This window comes from Alexandromys fortis, unplaced genomic scaffold (genome assembly GCF_014885135.2).
Source record: "Alexandromys fortis isolate MF-2015 unplaced genomic scaffold, M_Fortis_MF-2015_v1.1 scaffold_79, whole genome shotgun sequence".
In the NCBI taxonomy this organism is placed as follows: Eukaryota; Metazoa; Chordata; class Mammalia; order Rodentia; family Cricetidae; genus Alexandromys; species Alexandromys fortis.
Genome location: NW_026067964.1, coordinates 3810905 through 3830380, shown reverse-complemented (window position 1 = coordinate 3830380; position 19476 = coordinate 3810905). Strand labels below are relative to the sequence as shown.

The window sequence follows — 19476 nt, the reverse complement described above, 5'->3', positions numbered from 1 at the left end:
CTTTTGAAAGCTCAAAGTCCACTCCCCATGACGCATCTCCTCCAGCAAAGCCACACCTATTCCTTCCTAAACATGTTCCAGTGCTCAATAACTCCCTGGTGAGTCAGTATCCAAACATGAGTCTATGGAAGCCATTCTTATTCAAACTATCACAATTCTATCCTTTCTTATCTTCAGAAATTAAAGAATTCTTTTGTTTATTCTTCTCACATATATGACACTTCGACCACAGTTCCCCCCTCCCTTTGCCTCTCCCCCACTACCTCTTCTTTCTCCCAAATATTCACCCTCCCTCAGTCTCCCCCCAGTAAAGAGCTGGCTTTCCAGGGACATCAATTAAACATGGCATAATATGCTACAATAATACCAGGCATATGTCATCATATCAAGGCTGGGCAAGGCAACATGAGAAAAAGAGTTCCATTAGTGGGCAAAAGAGTCAGAGTTAGGACTCTCACCTACAGTGTCCCCAATTCCAGTTGTTATCTCCAAATATTTCCCACCCCCACGTGATCTCTCCTGTTTCGAACCTCACCTGCCCCAGATTACCCTCAAAAATCTCTTTTATTAGTTGAGCTATTTGTTCTACTTGAACTTGAGTTTTATGAAAGTGATAGATATGGATCTATTTGCATTTTTCTACATGCCAACATCCAGTTATTTCAGCACCATTTGTTGAAGATGCTTTCTTTTTTTTCTATTGTTTAATTTTTGGCTTATTTATCAAAAAGCAGGTGTCCATGTGTGTGTGAATTTAAGTCTTGGTCTTTAGTTCAAAAACCTTTCTGTTTTTATACCAATACCATGCCATTTTTATCACTATGCCTCTGTGATACAGTTTGAAATCAGAGATGGTGATACTTCTAGACGTTCTTTTGCCATACAGGATTGTTTTAGCTATCCTGGGTTTTTTGTTTTTCCACATGAAGTTGAATATTGCTCTTTCAAGGTCTGTGAAGGATTGTGTTGGGTTTTTGGTGGGGACAGTGTCGACTTCACAGATTGCTTTTGGTAAGATGGCCATGTTTACTGTCACTCCTACCTATCCATGAGGATGGGGGATCTTTCTAACTTCTGATATCTTCTTCGATTTCCTTTCCACAGACTTGAAGTTTTTGTCATAAAGGTCTTTCGCTTGCTTGGCTAGAGTTACCCCAGAATATTTTATATTATTTGTGACTATTATGAAGGGTGTCATTTCCCTGATTTCTTTCTCAACCCATTTTTCATTTGTATATAGGAGGGCTACTGATTTCTTTAGTTTATCTTGTATCCAGCCACTCAAATTTTTTAAGACTTTATTTATTTATTTATTTATTTATTTATTTATTATGTATACAATATTCTGTTCGCGTGTATGCCTGAAGGCCAGAAGAGGGCACCAGACCTCATTACAGATGGTTGTGAGCCACCATGTGGTTGCTGGGAATTGAACTCAGGACCTTTGGAAGAGCAGGCAATGCTCTTAACCTCTGAGCCATCTCTCCAGCCCCAGCCACTCAAATTTTTAACAGTCTAAAATCATTGACCTCAACTGTCTCAGTACCCGTCCTGTGTCTCATTTCTCTCTTATCTAAACCTGAATAATGAGTGCCGCTCAAGGCACGGTCCACATACCGTACTGTTCAGAGAAAATGCAAACATTCAGTCCCAACCTCTGTTGGTTTTCTAGGGCTAAGTAGTTTATAACAAAATAAATTCATTCTCTTACAATTCTGGAGGCCTGAAGTCCTAAATCAAAGTGTTGGAAAGTATCTTTCCCAAAGTCTTGGATGCTGTGGGGAGACTCTTTCATTGTTTCCTTCAGCTATCATGTCTCCAACCATTTCTTCGCTTGTGGCTGTGGACAGTCTCCATACATGGATGGTCTTTCCTATGTGTCTTTATTTCTTACATCTGTATCTTCAGAGTCCTATGTAATCCACAATTGTTTGATCTTGACATCCCTCAATATTATATCTGCAAAGATTCAGTTTTTCCAAATAAGGTCACATCCATAGGGTCCATGGATATGTGAACACATCTTTTTGGAACCCACCATTTGACACACCATACTGTGTCCACTAAACAAATCTTTGGGTTTAAAACCCAGAGATCTGTGACTGACCAAATCTTCTGGTGATCTCTATGGTTTCAGAGTTTAAAGCTATCTAGACTAACCCTTTGCTGTTCAGTTGATTTTACTGTTGGCCTTCTTGCTCAACCCTTTCATGTTGTCTATCTTAGGGAGAGATCTTCATGGGAAGCATGAAACACTTTTTCAGAAATACTTAATGATGATAGCATTTATATGGTCTTGAAATGAACATATATTTATTTTTATAATTATCTATATATTATTTAATTCTTTTTTTGGGTTTTGTACAACTGGATTTTTGTGTGTGTGTGTCTGTGTGTGTGTGTCTGTGTGTGTGTGTTCACAGAGGCCAGAGAAAGACATCAGATCCGATGTAGCCAGAGTTATACACAGCTGTGAGGTGTCCTAAATGTGTGCCGGGAGTCAGATTTGGATTCTCAGAAAGTAGTATGTGCTCTTAGCTGCTGAGCCACCTTCTAGCCCCCTATTATTAGGGTTTTGGGGCAGTCTCTCACTATATAGTCTGGCTCACCATTCTCCTGTCTCTGCCTTCCCTTACAAACTTGTGCTACCATGCCTGACAATGTAACAGTTATTTTCAAAAGAACTTAAGAACTAACCTTTTCCTTTTATCATTAATACACTCATATTTTTATACTTTATGAATAATGTCAAAGTATTAGAATACATAGAACAGTCTTTGATATGCTAAAAAGTGTAAAGATTGAAAATGAGAGTTTTAATGAAAACCAGAACTGAACAGCACCATTAACCATGTCAAGGGTGCTGAATTTTGTAAAAACTTAGGGCTAGCTTTCTCTTCAAAGAACAGTTAGCCATCACTCCCAGAATTTGTGATTTAAAACAATGAAAACTTAAACATTGAAAGGTTGGTGTTTTGGGGTCTTTTTGCTTTTTTGTTTGTTTGCTTGTTTTTGTTTTTTTGTTTGTCTGTTTGTTTTTGCTTTGAAAATACAGGAGAAAAGAAAAAGTGTAGGCTGGTTTTGTTTCTTCTTCCTGATAAGAAGTGACCTGGGGGAGATAGGTTTTGATTTCCATAAGGAGGATGCAGTCTATCACGGTAGACACAGCCTGACAGTGGGAGCTTAGGGAACCCAGTCACACTGTGTCTACAGTCAGGAGGTAGAGCTATTAGGAATGGGGCCCAACTCCAGAACTTCAAGCCCACCTCCAGTTGCCTACTTTCTCTAGTGAGGCTTCACCTGAACAAGGTTTCGCTTTGAAAATAGGTTCACTAGATGGTGACCAAGTGTCCAAACAGATGAGACCAAGGGAAACATTTACACTCAAACCATGACAGCAAGTGATATCCTAGTCACATTAGCCTTTAAGGTTCATATTATATATATATAATAGATATATACACACACATATATATATAATGTATACAATATTCTGTCTGTGTGTATGTCTGCAGGTCAGAAGAGGGCACCAGACCTCATTACAGATAGTTGTGAGCCACCATGTGGTTACTGGGAATTGAACTCAGAACCGTTGGAAGAGCAGGCAATGCTCTTAACTACTGAGCCATCTCTCCAGCCCGCCTTTAAGGTTCTTATTTCAAAATCAAGCCTTTCATCTAGCTTATATATGAGCCAATCTAATGGTGGATTGTGTTTCTAATTGATCTTATTAATAAAATCTTGGAGTTAGCTATTGGGGTGAAAGCTGAAGACTGGGAGAAACAGGGCGGCAGCCATAAGAGTTCTTACCGCTACCAATGCTCGGTCTAAAGGGGTGATCCTGTCCCTAAGAATGGATTGCAGCCTAAAGACCAACTATGTCTTGAAATGTCAAATGGGAATCTTTTTAACTTTTATTCATCCTGATAAGCTCTTAAAGCTTAATAAATCACCAATACCAACCTTGCAACATAGTTAAGTACTATTTACATTTTTCATAGAGAAAGTCAGTTTGCACACGGTGAGTGAGTGACACATGGTGGCAGAGAAAGAGAAGGGGAATACAAACCAAGCACTTCATACATGTCCAGGACTGCACACTACAAGTGCACAGTATGTGTGTGATTGTGTTGTTTCCTTCACTCAGATCAAAACCTGCCCACTGACACCTTTGTCCTCAGATGCCTTCCCATTTCCCCCATGAAGGCCTCACCTTCACCTTCTGTTTGAGATTTACTCTGAGTGGAAACTGTGCTAATGGCCTCAAGTGGTCAGCTACCCATAGCGAGCTTGAAAATGTGAAGCAATTAATAATGTGTGATAGACATTAAGTTCTGGTGTTTAACAGCTTCCTTTTTCAAGCGAGTGCCTAAACAGATAGCAACCAAAAGCCGTGATGTATTTACTGTATGTCAGCATAGATTCCATGTTTTCTTAAATAGCAATATAGCTGTCTGATTAACAGCAAGAGGTAGAATCAGGAAGAGTAACCGTGAGTAACGTTTGTGCGGTGCTGATGTTGACACATCAGCTTCCTTATGTCTGTACTGGTGGGACGGAGAGCATTTAGAACCATGCGAACCTGAGAGCTTTTGTGACCCTTCACAGGTTTCTAGCCTCAACTCCAAATGGGCATGAGGACAGCATAGAGACAGAGAAAGACGGTAAAGAATGGAAAAGCGTAGGTAGTCATTTGGAAGTCCCACTGTGTTCAAAGACAACAACCATGGCCTTGATAGTTCACCTCAACAGAATTTAAAAGGCAAATAATTTTGAATAAAAAGCACGGCGAGATTTGCTGGGCTGCTTAGTGATCAGTCCAACGCAAATTTGTGGGATCAATGTTTCCCTGGCAGAGAAGCAATTACATTTAAGAAACTTTTAAAAGGTGGTTGCCAAGCAACCGCTCCCGGCCTACGCACATTGTTCGTACTCTCTGGTAAATTATAGAAAATGACAGCCTGTCATTAGGGAACAGAAATGTACAAAATTAGGGCATTGTTATTCTACGTTCCTCCCACAGGAGAAAGATCAATTATATCTATGGTAGAATGATTAGGTTAAATAACTGCAATAGGTACTAAGTGTGACCGTGTCGTGGTATCAATGAGTAAAGAGCACAGGAGTTCTCACAGAATGACCTTTGTAAGCAGGTACAACCCTCCCCTGGCCTGACTTCACAGCAAGAGCAAATCAAAACACCCCATTGGAAACACTTTAACTAAGTGTTTGGTAGAAAACCCCTATAAGAAAAACACACCAAAAAAGTATATTTCACAACCTATAATTCTTTATTCTCTCTAATAAAATGATGATATTCTTGGAATCAACTTGTGTTTGATAGTGGTATTTTAATGTCTTCTTACCACTCCTTTGAGTGAGATTAGCATGTAGCAGTAGGTAGGATCAAAATGCCTTTAAGAATGTTCAGAAATCACCTAGTTTACAGGGCAATGAGAGACTTCTTTGAAAGAGGTATGAGCTAATGTTCCTAAGTTCCAGGGGAAACATTCTGACCAAATGGTGTTGGCACTTCATTACCCCATTTATGAAGATAATTCCTAGATCTTTATGAATCTGTTTCCATTATTTTGCACAATATAAAACAAGCATATTATTAGAAATAGTGGGGTTGTTTTTTCATTTTCATTTTTGTGCATGTGTCTTCCCATCACACATCTTCCCAGCCTAGAATGGCCAAGCTCAGGAACTCAGACAGAAGGCATGGGTACTGATGACTGTTTCTCCATACACAGCCATAGCCGCTTCACAGTTCTCTCTCTCAATACAGCTTTCACCACAATTCAAAATTGTCAGGAAAGCCCTGGGAACATAGATCAGTTGTTAAAGTACCAATCAAGCCAGTTTTAGGACCTGAGTTCAGTCCTCCCCACCCATGTAAAAGTCAGTTACGATGGCATGTCTTTGGTCCTACCAATGAGGGAGAAATAGATATCTAGAGCTCACTAGCCAACTAATGTAGTCCAATTGATGAGCTCTGAGTTCACTGAGAGACCCTTTCCCAAAAGATAGGGTAGAGGGGCTAGAGAGATGGCTCCACAGTTAAGAGCACTTAACTGCTCTTGCAGAGGATCCCAGGTCAGTTCCTAGAACCTACAAAGAGACTCACAAACATCTACAACTCCAGTTCCAGGGGATCCAATGTTTCTCCTGACCCCCTAGAGCTTCTACATGCACATAGGTGTGCACATACAAAACAACCCAAGGGAAGAAGTCTGTTGACTGGTTCTATCTTAATTTGGCTGCTGTTAGCAGGTAGGTCATTGTTGTTCATCAGGACCTAGGAGACTGGGAAACAGTGATGAAATTAACGCTACAGCAGCAATCTGAAGTGAACAGGAGCTGGAAGAACGGAGGAGCATGCGAGAGACCTTCTGCCTTTGAGCCCCTTTCCCGGGCTGTATGAACTTTCTTTGATCTCCTTCTCTTTTCCTTTACTAAATCTCCACTCAAGAGACATGCTGTTTTCCCACGGCTTCTGACTCTTCATAGCTTTGGCTTACCTTGGTCCTGTTTATAATTCCTAGGTTTTTTTTTTTTTTCACTTCTACTTTCCACTTCTAACTAAGCCATGCCTTCATATTCCTCAGTTCAAATTTTTTAGAAAAAGGAAAAACAACCTAGTTGGTCTTCTTGAGTCATACCCTGCATTGCCTGAGTGGTTAGGGTCAGGGCCAGAGTCGAGGCAGCTCTGACAAGCAAGGTTCAGTCACCCCATCCTCAAGAGATCAGATAAACAAGTAATAGTGAAAAGCAGAAAAAGGAGACTAAGTCATTGTGGTTATGCTGGAAGTAGAACAAAGAGGTCCAGTGACACCCCCAGGTCCATCTTTGTGGCCCTAGCCTGATGTTTAGTTTTAAATAGAAGTCAAGAAATATTCAAAACAAAACAGTCCATGTCGGAATGGGGAAACTGCATAGGACCGAACTAGGACCCCTGAAGGCAGATAACAATGGTGTGGCTTGGGCCGTATTTGGGGCCACTGGCAGTGGAACCAGAATCTAACTCTGATGCATGAATTTACTTTGTGGGGCCCATTCTCTATGGAGAAATACGTTACTCAGCCTAGGTACCTGGCCGGGGGAGAGTCTTGGTCCTGCCTCAATGAGGTGATGGGACAGACTTAGTTGACTTCCCAAGGGAAGCCTTACCATCTCTGAGGAGTGAATAGGGGTAAAGTAGAGTAGATTGGGGAGTAGGGGGAAGGAGAGGGAAGAGATTATGGAGTGGGAACTGAGGTTGGTATATAAAATTAACCTAATTAATTAATTTTTAAAAACCAGTCTGTGTCAAAGTGTGATCCTTCTACAGATGGACTCATCGTTCTTTTAGCTCTGGTCCCATCTACAAGGTGGTCTAAAGATGGAAGTTTCTGTCCCGCCTGGTCCTGTGGTCATTTGGCTTCCAAATAAACACACAAAGGCCTATATTAATTATAGACTGTTTGGCCTATTGCTCAGGCTTATTATTAATTAGCTTTTACAACATAAATTAACTTATAATTCTTATCTATGTTTAGCCATGTCATTTGGTACCTTTTCTCAGTAAGGCATTCTCATCTTGCTTCCTCTGCATTGGGTTTGTGACTGTATCTCTGCCTTTCTTTTTCCCTGAATTCTCCTAATCTGGTCTCCCCACCTATAATCTTGCCTGGTTACTAGCCAGTTAGCAATTTTTTGAATCAATATGGGTGGCAAATTTTTACAGTGTATAAGAGCATAACCCACAGCAGTGGTCTGAAAAATCTGTCAGACCTTTAAAATCTCTTTCCAGGAGACAAATCCCTCCTCTGTCCAGAACCATACTTTTCCTTCTTTCAGCATGAGAATCCTGTGGGAAATCCAACCTACTGGAGATAAGACTATTTCACCAATATAATAGCCAAAAGCATGGGCGCAAGTATCTCTCCTTAGAATAGCTTCCCTTCCAGCTTGATAGTCACCTGTCACAAAGGCAGTGCCTGGCCTCTAAATTATGTGGCAGTCTTCTAAGTGATTTGAAATTTTTTGGATCAGATTTATATCTCCTCCTCTTGAATATAGACATCAGGAACATGACAGAAGTGACTCTACAGGATTCCGAGATCAGATTTGAAGACACTGGTGTTAATCCAACCACACTGGTATGAGAACACACACAGAGAAACAAGGTAGACATGGCAAAAGTTCCAAATGATCACCAGCATCAATTTCCTGAGCTATGTGAGAAAAACTACCTCCAAATGACACCAGTCCCTCGCCAGTTAACCATTTCCAACCTTTAGGTGTTTGTAGCTCACATATTAGCTATTATGAAACAGTATCAAGTCATCATTGTGCTATTTGAATTCTTGACTCATGGCATCTATAGTCGAATGTGCACTTCATACCACAAGTTCTGGAACTATTTGGTATTCAGTGATCCATATTTGGAAAATGTTTGGATACAACAAGTCAAATTTCCAGAGCTCTGTTACAAAACCTATATTTCAGTGATCTGAAGCATTTCATTGTCTCTTCTTATTCTTAAGTCAATAATGTGAGAAGCATCTGTTGGGTAGCTCCTCTTCAGCTGCAGTCAGACTTAAGCCAGAACTAGAAGACAATTATTGCTGAGGCATCCCAGAACAGAGCAGGTATCATCCTCTTCTGAGAATTCAAGGACTTTCTGTGTGGCCTCTCCACGTGAAACAAATTGGGCTTGGAGATTTAATGAGGGCAGAATTATTTACCTCCAGTTGGGTGGTGGTGGAATATACCTTTAATCCCAGCACTAGGAAGACAGAGGCAGGTGGATCTCTGATTTCAAAGCCAGCTTAGTAAGTTTCAGGACGGCAGGACTGTTTCACAGTGTCATCTTTTGAGGGGTTTTGTCTCATAATATTTTGTCAGGAATTTTTTTAAACCTTAAATGTTCTTTGCATACATATTACAGCTTCCATTTTTGTGGTCTTATGGGATTCCTTGTGTCTGTATATCTCTGCATCTATATGTGCTTTTCCTTTGACTCTTTTTCTTCTTTTCTTAGCCACTATTCTATTGCTTCAAAGAAACTCTTATAAAAGAAAGCACTTAATTGGGGGCATGCTTACAGTTTCAGAGGTTTGGTTCACAGAGAGCTTGGTGGCAGACAGGCATGGTACTGAAGAAGTAGATGAGAGTTACATCTTAATTGGCAAGCAGAGAGAGAAAGCCTATGTATGCCTGGTATGAGCTTTTTAAACCTCAATGCCCATTCCCAGTAAGACACCTCCTCCAACAAGGCCGTGCCTACACCAACAAGGCCATGGCTTCTAATCCTTCTAATCCTTTTAAATAGTAACATTCACCAGTGACATTCAGATATATGAGCCTATGGGGCCATTCTTATTCAAACTATCACACTTTGTTTGTTTAGTCCTCTTCTGGTTTGTTTTTATTTTATCTTATTTTATTACATTATTATTCTTTAAATACCTGTTTATATCCTAACAAGAGAAAGAGTCTGGATTTAGACAGGAAGGCAGATGGAGAGGATATTAGAGGTGTTGGGAGAAGGCAAACCATATTTGGAATAAATTTTACTTTAAAAAGTCTATTTTCAATAAAATTAAAATAAAGTAAAAATATATACACTAACAATTTTAAACCATAAAAGTTGCATTGAAAGCAGGAACACCATGTCATGTGCAACACATGTATATCTGTCACGCTGTTTAAATAAGGCTAAGTACCTTTATCTCCTCACACATTCCTAATTTCTTTATGGTAAAGACCTTCTAATCCTTTCTCCTAGTTTTTTTTTTTTTTTGAGATGTGCACCAATTGCTGTTATCTATAGTTACCCTACTGTATAATATCTAGAACATCTTATTCCTACAATTTAGCATCCACTGATCAACATCTTCCCATCACCCCTCCCCCACTCTCCCTACTTCAGGTCACCAGCATTCTACTCTTGACCATGTTCCATTTCCCATGTGAATGACGTGACACTGTCTTTGTCCCTCTGTACCTGACCCATTTCACTTCACAAAATCATCTCCACTTTCATCCAAATCATTTTATCTTTTAGAGCTGAAGTAAGCAACAAGTAGATATGCTTAATGTTACTGTGCTTTTCATGAAACAACAAGTAAATTTGCTTAATGTAACTGTTTTTGAAATGAAGTTTCATTGTGTCGCCGAGGCTAGCCTCAAAATACCAGGTTTGAGCAATCCTTTCGCCTCAGCCTCTCGGGCAGCTAAAATTTATACACATGGATTATTATGCTCTGAAAGGGTTTTTTTTTCCCTAATTTAAAATGGAGAGCGTAAATCTGTCGGTAAAATCAGTGGATTGAACATAATTGTTTCTCCTTGACCTCCTGAAATCCCACTAAAATAAGAAAGAATTTAAAACTATAAATCTACAAAAGTAGAGAAATGATTACAGCATATGGGAGATATCAACAAAATCTAGAAGCTGACAAGCAATAAATGAGGAATTGCATAATAGAGCAGAGAAAAATGAGGCTTGAATCCTTAATGGGAAATCCAATAAGAAGTAAGGTAATTATATGTCAAAATTTGATAAGTTACAGAACCTTGGAAATTCTTAAGAGTTGAATAAACCAGACATCACCAAGTCCATTTGACTTGAGCTGAACGCAAGAACCTTGGATCAAAGTCCTTATAACCCTGATGAATTTCACCCATCTATTCAGACAGAACATGAAGCACAGAAGACCAGAGACAGCACAATAAACACAGAGCTAAGCTGGTGTCGAAAGGTCAGTATACAACTAGAACCTTAGGCCCAGCTAGGCTTCCTGGACAGTGATCTCAGTCACATCATCCCAGCAAGAGAGTCAAGAATTACCCTTTGAAGAATGAGCCTGACAGGAAAGGCTAAAAATATTGACATTTAAAGATTCCCTTAGAGGAAGACACAGACTATTTATCAAAGCACACAACTTGGGCATTCAATGCAATAAGCGCTTAGAATTTCCACTCACAGGGTTCTATTCAATATTTGAAGACCTTATTCATAAAAATGAATAGTGCCACTGATTTGAACTCATGTGGGAAGCCAAACACACACACACACACTCACATACACACACACATACACACACACACACACACACCACAAACAATAAGACCCTGAAAAAGACTCATGAAGAAAAAGAACTTGGAGGAAAGAAATGAAGTGAAAAGGAGAAGTAAAGAAGGCCTCCATGTTTGCTGTGGCCCTGTTCACAACAGCCCGGCCCTGGAGTCAGTCTCAGCATCTTTCAGCATGGGAAACTGAAACCGAGGCAGGCACACACACTGAGGAATTATTCAGCCACTAGGGACAAATCACATCATTTGTAAGAAATGGATGGAAAGAGAGATCTGTTGTGTGAACTAAACCAGAGCCAGAGAGATGGATATGGTGTGTTCTGTAGGTGCCAACAGAGAGCTGGGAAGAAAGAGTATCATTCACGCACTCAGAGAGAAAATCCTGTCATTTGCAACAACAGAGATAAACTTCAGGTGATATTATTCTAAACGAAATAGCCAAGACACAGGACAAAAACCATAGTATGTCATGCATATTTATATTAAATTAAGGAACAAATATATGAAAATGATTGTCAAAATTAAGCAGACGTGGTTCTCTTAAACTGTTAGTATACACAATAATTGGTTTATTATAACATTTTCATTCATGATTATCATTGTATTTCACTTAGATCCACATTTCCATTAAGTTCTTGTTCTCGTTCTGATCCACTTGTTTTCATTTTATCTGTCTGTCTGTCTGTCCACCCTCCCAACTACCATCTACCTATAAATCTAGATTCTGCAACAAGAAGAAATATGGTATTTTTCTTTCTAACTCCCCCATTGTTCTCTCTTGCTCCTTTGCCCTCTACCCCACTGAACTCATTTTCTCCTCATAGACCTCCTATTTTGGGGGCATTTATACATATTCTAGTTTCTGCATATGAGTGAAAACATACAAAATTTGTATTTCAGAATCTGGTTCATTTTGTTTAACATGATGCTCTCCTATTCTATCCCTTTTACTGCAAATCACAGTTTCATTTTTCTTTATGGAAGAATAAATTTCCTCTGGGTACATATACCACATCTTCTTTGTCTAGTCACCTGCAGGTGGACATGTAGGTCAGTTACATTTCCTTGCTATTGGTATGCTTGCTTGGAATATTTCAGGAATCTACCCAAGAGTAGAATAGCTGGGTAAAGTTGTAGGCTTATTTTTATTTGTTTTTAAGTTACTGCCGTACTGAATTTTATACTGGCCTCATCAGCTTACATCCCCACTAGCAGAGTATAAGGGTTCATTTTCTCTCCTTCCTTCCCCACATGATGGAGGAAGGTCATTGGCTAATAAAGAAACTGTCTTGGCCCATTTTATAGGCCAGCCTTTAGGTGGGTGGAGTAAACAGAACAGAATGCTGGGAGGAAGAGGAAGTGAGCTCACATGCCATGCTCCCATCTCCCGAGCAGACACGATGAAACTCCGACCCAGGATGGACATAGGCTAGAATCTTCCTGGTAAGTGCACCTTGGGGTGCTACACACCTTAATAGAAATGGGCCAGGCAGTGTTTAAATGAATACAGTTTGTGTGTTGTTATTTCGGGGTATAAGCTAGCCAGGCGGCCAGGAGCCGGGCTATGGGAAGAGGCCCACAGCTCCCTCTACACCCACATTTCCTGTCATCACTTTCTTGAGGGTAGCCAGTCTGGCTGGAGTAGGATAGAATCTCAATGTAGATTTGCATTTTCATAGTGCCAGGCATGTTGGACTTGTCTTCATAAATTTACTAGGCACTTGTGTTTTTCCTTTTGAGAACAGTCTTTGCTTTTTTACGGATAGGATGTGGGGCCTTGTAGATTCTATTTATTAATCCCCTGTCAGATACACAATAGGCTGTCTCTCACTCTGCTAGACACTGCCTTTGCTGTGAAGAAATTTTTTAATTGCATGCAATCCATTTTTGCCAGTTCTTAGGGCTATTTCCAAAGCTACTGCAGTACATTCCAGAAAGTCTCTGCCTGTGTTTTCCAGATTTTTTAAAGTAAAACAATTTAATATAAAATATACTATTTTCTTTTTTATTATTTATATATTTTTCTATTTTGAGAGCAATCAGAATTTTTATATCTTTTTTATTAATTTTTGTTGAGCTCTATATTTCTGTTTCCCTCCCTGCCTCTCCCCTGCCCTTCAACCCTCTCCCAAGGTCCCCACGCTCCCAATTTACTCAGGAGATCTGGTCTTTTTCTACTTCCCTAAAATACACTATTTTCTAATGTATTACAGAAAAAAAAACAATGATTAATTGATTTTGTAGAATCCATGAAAGAAATGTGGTTGGGAACTAAGACTGTTGGGGTTTTTTGTTTTGTTTTGTTTTTTGCTTTTTGTTCTTTTTTATAGTTATCATCATTATTTTAAAAAAACTTTTCCCATACAATATATTTTTATCAAGGTTTCCCCTCACTCAACTCCACCCAGATCCTCCTCACCTCCCTCCCCACCCACCCAAATGCATACCTTTTCTCTCCTCTCTTTCATTACAAAACAGTTATCTAAAAAAATAAAATAAGATAAAAAATAAAAACAATGTCATCATAGAACCTTCATCCAGCAACAGATGGAAGTAGATGCAGAGACCCACAGCAGACACCAGGCTGAGCTCCCAAAGTCCAGTTGAAGAGAAGGAGGAGCGATAATGTCAATAAAGGGGTCAAGACCATGATGGGGACATCCACTGAAACAGCTTACCTGAGTTAATGGGAGCTCATCAACTCCAGCCTGACATCAGAGAAACCAGCATAGGACCCAATGAAGCCCTCTGAATGTGGGTGTTAGTTGTGTGGCTTGGGCAGACTGTGGGGCAGTGAAACCAGGATTTATCCTTATTGCTTGTAATGGCTTTTTGGAATCCATTCTCTTTGGAGGGACACCTTGCTCAGCCTAGATATAGTGGGGAGGGCCTTGGTCCTACTTCAAAGCAAGATGCTAGACTTTGTTGACTCCCCATGGGAAGCCTTACCCTCTCTGAGGAGTAGAAAAGGGGTGGGGTGGGGGAAGGTAGAGGGAGCAGAAGGAGGGAACGGAGTGGGAACTGGGATTGGCATATAAAATGATAAAAGATGGGTTTTTAAGAAAAAAATAAAAAGTTAATTAAAAATGAAAACAAATAAACCAGAATAGGACAAGGCAAACACACAAATGGAAAAAAGGGGACAAAGAAAAAGCAGAAGAAACATAGTCACAGAGACACATACAATCACTGTATGGAATCCCATAAAAAATAAAAGTCAGAAGCCGTAATAGTTAAGCAAAAGACCTGAATGGTAAGAAAAATGCCCCAAGTGTTATGAGACAAAAGCCCTCCTAAGATACCATACATTTGTCTTGTGTTGGTCATCTCTACTGGGTATGGGCACGTCCTCCTAAGTGTAGTTTGCATACTCAGTGAACTAATTTTTCCTTAGCAAGCATTTGTTAGATACAAAATAGGATAGATTCTGGGTTACAAATGTGGACTTATGTTCACATCCCCTCTTAGGACTGGGAAACCATTCAGCTTGGATCTGTGCAGACCCTGTGAGTTAATGTGTGTATAAGTCATAGTGTATAGAGGACCTTGTTTCTATAGTCTTACCCCCTGTGACTCTTACAGTCCCCACACCACCTCTTCTCTGAGTCCCGGGGGAAAGAATTTGACAGAGACATCCCATTTAGGACTGAGTGTTCCAAGGTCTCTTATTCTCTGCACATTTTCCAGTTGTAAGTCTCTGTATTTGTTCCCATCTACTGAAGGAGGAAGTTTCTGATGATGGCTGAGCAAGATACTTGTCTATGAGTATAGCAGAATGCTGTTAGGAGTCATTTTATTGCTATGATTTAGTTTTCACCTAGGTCCCTATTATAACTAGGAATAAGATTCATTTGGGAGCTGGGTAGAGGGTCCCCCAAAAGAGTCCAAAGAGCTTAACATTGTACTACTACAAGGGTGAGCAAATGTCTCTGTGGTAGGATGTAGCGTCCTTTGGGGATATACCCAAAAGCAGTATAGCTGGATCTTGAGGTAGATGCATTCCCATCCTCCTGAGGAACTGCCACACTGATTTCCATAGTAGATGTACAAATTTGCACTCCCACCAGCGATGGATGAGTGTTCCCCTTACTCCACATCCTTGCCAGCATGAACTATCATTTGTTTTATTGATTTTGGCTGTCCTGGCTGGTATAAGATAAAATCTCGAAGTAGGTTTGATTTGCATTTCCCTGATGACTAAGGATATTGAGCATTCCTTTACATGCATCTCAGCCATTTGTGGTTTCTCATTTGAGAAGTCTTTGCTTAGATCTGTAACATATTTATAAATTGAATTATTTGTTTTCTTGATATCCAGTTTTTAGAGATCATTGTATATTTTTAGCCCTCTATCAGATGTATAATTAGTTTTTTTTAAAAAAAAAAAAAAAAAAGTCTTTCCTCATTCTGTAGGGTACTGCTTTGCCTGAATGGCCATGTTCTTTGCTGTGCAAAAGTGTTTCCATTTCATGGGGTTGCATGTTTTTAATTGTTGATATCAGTGCCTATGCCATTGGTATTCTATTCAAAAGTTTTTCATGTGCCAATGAGTTCAAGACTACTCCACAGTTTCTCCTCTATTAGTGTATCTGGCCTTATTTTAAAGTCTTTGATCCAGTCTGAGTAGAGGTTTGTGCAGAGTGGTTAGTATGGGTCTATTTGGAGGTAGAGGGTGTCTCCAGGTATTGGCAGGGGACACAACGGGACAGGTTGAAGAGGAAGGCTGGGTCTTTGTGAGGATCTGCAGTCCCCAGGGAAGTTGTTTTGTTTTCCTCCAGCAGTTTCAGAATTTTAGGCCTTACACTAAGGTCTTTAATATATTTTATATTGAATTTTGTGCAGGTTAAGTGATAGGAATATAGTTCATTCATCTTGCTTTCTCCAGTATATGTTTTTGGCATCCTTGTCAGAAATTAAGTGACTATAATTTCTTAAGTTTCTTTCTGGGTGACTTATGCAACTCCATTGGTCAATGTGTTTGTTTTTCTTCCAGTATTATGCTGATTTTGTTCCTGTAGCTCTACAGTAAAATTTGAAATAAAGTACTGTGATACCTCCAGCATTGCCTCATGATCATAATTACTTTGGTTGTTCAAGGGCGCTCCTGTTCCCATATAAATTTTAAGATAATTTCTCCTAATTATGTAAAAAAAAGTCCCTGGAATTTTTATGGGGATTGCATTGATTGCTCTTTTCATACCATACTCATTTCCACAATATTGATCCTTTACTATGTGAGCATGAGAGGTCTATCCATCTTCCAGCGTCCAATTCGATATTACTCCTAACTATTTAAAAGTTCTCTTTGTCAAATTCCTTCACTGCTCTGGCTAGGTTTGTTTCTAAGTATTTTTAAGCTATTATGTGTGAGATCATTTCCCTGCTTCCTTTCTCAGCAAGTTATTGGTGTGTAGAAAAGCTGGTGGCTTTTTTTTTTTTTTTTGCTTTAGTTATTTTTTTCTTTTTCCATAATATTTTATTGTTTGGGAATTTCACATCATGCGCCCCCAGCACTCTCACTTCCCAGTCCTTCCAGACTCAACCCAACCCTTGGGACCTCCCTGTCCCCCCTCCAAAAAAGAAGAAAAAGAAAAAAAATAATAATTTGTGTTGCCCATATACTCACTGAAGTATGGTCAAACTCCCTGTGGCTAGCCCCTTAAAGAAAACTGAGTCCTTCCCCACTCCCACCCCCATCTCTCCACTCCCCTTCCCACCCCACCCCAACCAGAAGCCATCAGTTGTGGAGAGCTACACCTCAGTATTCTTACCACAATTTTAAGAGTTCTCTTAGATGGCCTTCTGTCTAGGTTGTTACTTTTGGGGGGTAGGGTTGTCACAGAAGCCTTGTATGTCCATCTTTCTCAACTGTGAGTCTACAGTCCAGTGGGAACATGGATCTTGTTCTTTTTCATGGTTTCTTGCAACAACACAGACCATGGACATCCACATGGTCTTCAGTTGGTAACACGGGCCAGAGAAATCAACACAGTCCCTGGCTGCAATAGGACCACCATGGAACCAGACATGGCTCTCAGCAGCAGCATGGACCTGGACATCACCGTGGCCCCAGGTGGCAGTGAAGGCTGCTCACATCAAAACGCTGCTGACTTTTGAATACTGAATTTTGTACCATGCTTCTAGGGTAGTAATGCTCATCAGATCTAAAGATGTTTCTGTTGGAGTCTTTTAGGTCTCTTGCGTTTAGGATCACACCATCTTAAATAAGGATAACTGCAACAAATAAACTTAACAGCACGTGGGTTCAAGAAGAAATCACAAAGAAAACTGACTGAGGTTTCAAGGTGATGTTAATGAGTGCAGAGCACATGACTGCACAGCACGTCAGAATGCATGACACCAAGCAAAGCGGGGCCTGAAGGGAGACCTCTGCCTTTGAGCCTTTGCACTCTGAAAAGCCAACACGTAAAGCAAAAATGGCATGATTTCCCATGAGAAGTAGAAATGTACCCTTTTGCATTTTAAAGGAGTCTTATTTTAATGATACGGCATTTTATTAATTCTTGGAGAATTTTATCTGGTTGATCAGATTCATCCAACTCTCCTTCCAGATCCAGATCCACCACTTTCTTCCCACCCTTTCCCCCACATCACTTCCTTTTTTTTTTTTTTTTTTTTTTTTTTTTGAGACAATCTCACAGCTGGGGCACTGGTGCTCTGGTTCTTCAAATGTTTTCTGCAATGCTCCCTGAGCCTTAGAGATTGTGCTGTAAATATAGTAATAGGGGTGCACACCACAATCAGTTGCTCTCTGCATTTTGACCAGTTGTGTCTTTCTGTAATGACCTCTATATATGCAGAAAGTGTCTTTGATGAGGGATGAGGATTATACTTATCTGTGGGTCAAAGGGTAAGTTTTTAGACTGTAGTTTAGGAGAATGGCAATAGTATGGTGTTCTTTAAGCTCTATGACCTCACAGACTATAGGTAGTAAACTAAGTGTACCATTCCAGGCATGAATCCCCTCCCATTGGACAAAGCTTATGTCCAATTATGTGACTTTCAGTTACCCCAAGATATAAGTGGCACTATTGCAACTTTCAGAATATCTTGCCTTGCTGGTCATTGTGGTTTGTAGCATTGCAGCTAGATAGGACCCTTGATAGCTTCCCGACCTTGGCAGCTTCCACAGCTCCTTCCAATACTATGAGAGTGTCTCTTCAGGGAGGAGGCTTCAATCAGCCAAATCAAAACAAGCCAAATTAAAAATATCCAGGTTTAACGGGATTCCTGTGCTATGAACCGCTCTGAACCAGGAGGCTGCACACGTGACCACGGGAGGGGGAGGGTAGCAGGGAAGAGACACATGATCCTCTTCTGGGAGTTCACTTAAAGACCCAGTGGGAGTGGTCCTGACATGCTGGGATTTGGAGTCCAACTAATACAACTCTCAGGCCTGGGGGCTACGCTCCCAACTTAACAACAAGAACTGGTAGTATTTAAAAATATTGAATATACCAAATATTGGAGATAAAGTGGTAAATCCAGGCATAATTTTATTCAAAATAAACCTGGGGACTTTCTTTCAAGTCCTTCCACCTTCTATAAACTCTTATGCAATTTTTGAAACGTAAATTTCGTACAAAATCGAACCATTCTCTCCAAAGATCATGTCCTTTCCCCGGGTGTGTTCCAGGACATGGAGCTGCCTCCATTGATGATCTGTTTTTACCATAACCTCACTCTCCACATCCCACCTCGGAAACTTAAATTTTCTGCTTGAAGAATTGAAGATTAAGGGGTTTTCTGTAAGCATGCAGTCATCCTGTGCCGTCAGAAGCCCACCTTTCTGGGGTCACTTCTGCCTCAATCCAAGCTGCGGCAGGTTCACAGGTGCCAGGAAAGGGGCATGAGGCTTAGAAATGTGAGGTGGGCGGAACAGAGGTGAGAAAGAATCCCAGAGACACAGGATCACATCGGGAGGGCAACTCAGCAGATCATGAACGCGGAATTCTTCTGAGTTCTGAGCTCATCTGAATGCTGAATTCTTCTTCTGAGTTCTGAGCTCACCCATGTTTAATTTTCCATACACTTTTATACCCCAGTACAAAGGGGGGGGAGGGGAGGCAAAAGACCTTATAACCTATCAGGGCCAGCAGTTTCTTTATTACTCAGCCAATGAAATCAACAGATTGATATGACACTCCCACAACAAGAAATGAAAAGGGGGACATAACCACAGACACAGAGGAAATTCAAAGAATCATTAGATCTTACTACAAAGGCCTGTATGGTACAAAACTGGAAAATGTAAAAGAAATGGACACGTTCTTAGATAAATACCATATACCAAAGTTAAACCAGGACCAGGTGAACAACCTAAATAGACCTGTTAGTCGCGAAGAACTAGAAGCTGTTATCAAAAACCTC

The 19476-nt window shown here is 40.2% G+C and overlaps 1 long non-coding RNA gene across 1 annotated transcript in view; it reads right to left on the bottom strand.

The window, feature by feature from the left end:
* Positions 1–5413: 5413 nt before the first annotated feature.
* Positions 5414–19476, bottom strand: part of LOC126508585 (uncharacterized) — a 46563-nt gene continuing 32500 nt past the window's right edge. The window contains exon 5 of the long non-coding RNA XR_007593889.1: positions 5414–5824. This is a non-coding gene — a long non-coding RNA (uncharacterized lncRNA). The remainder of the gene's footprint in view (positions 5825–19476) is intronic.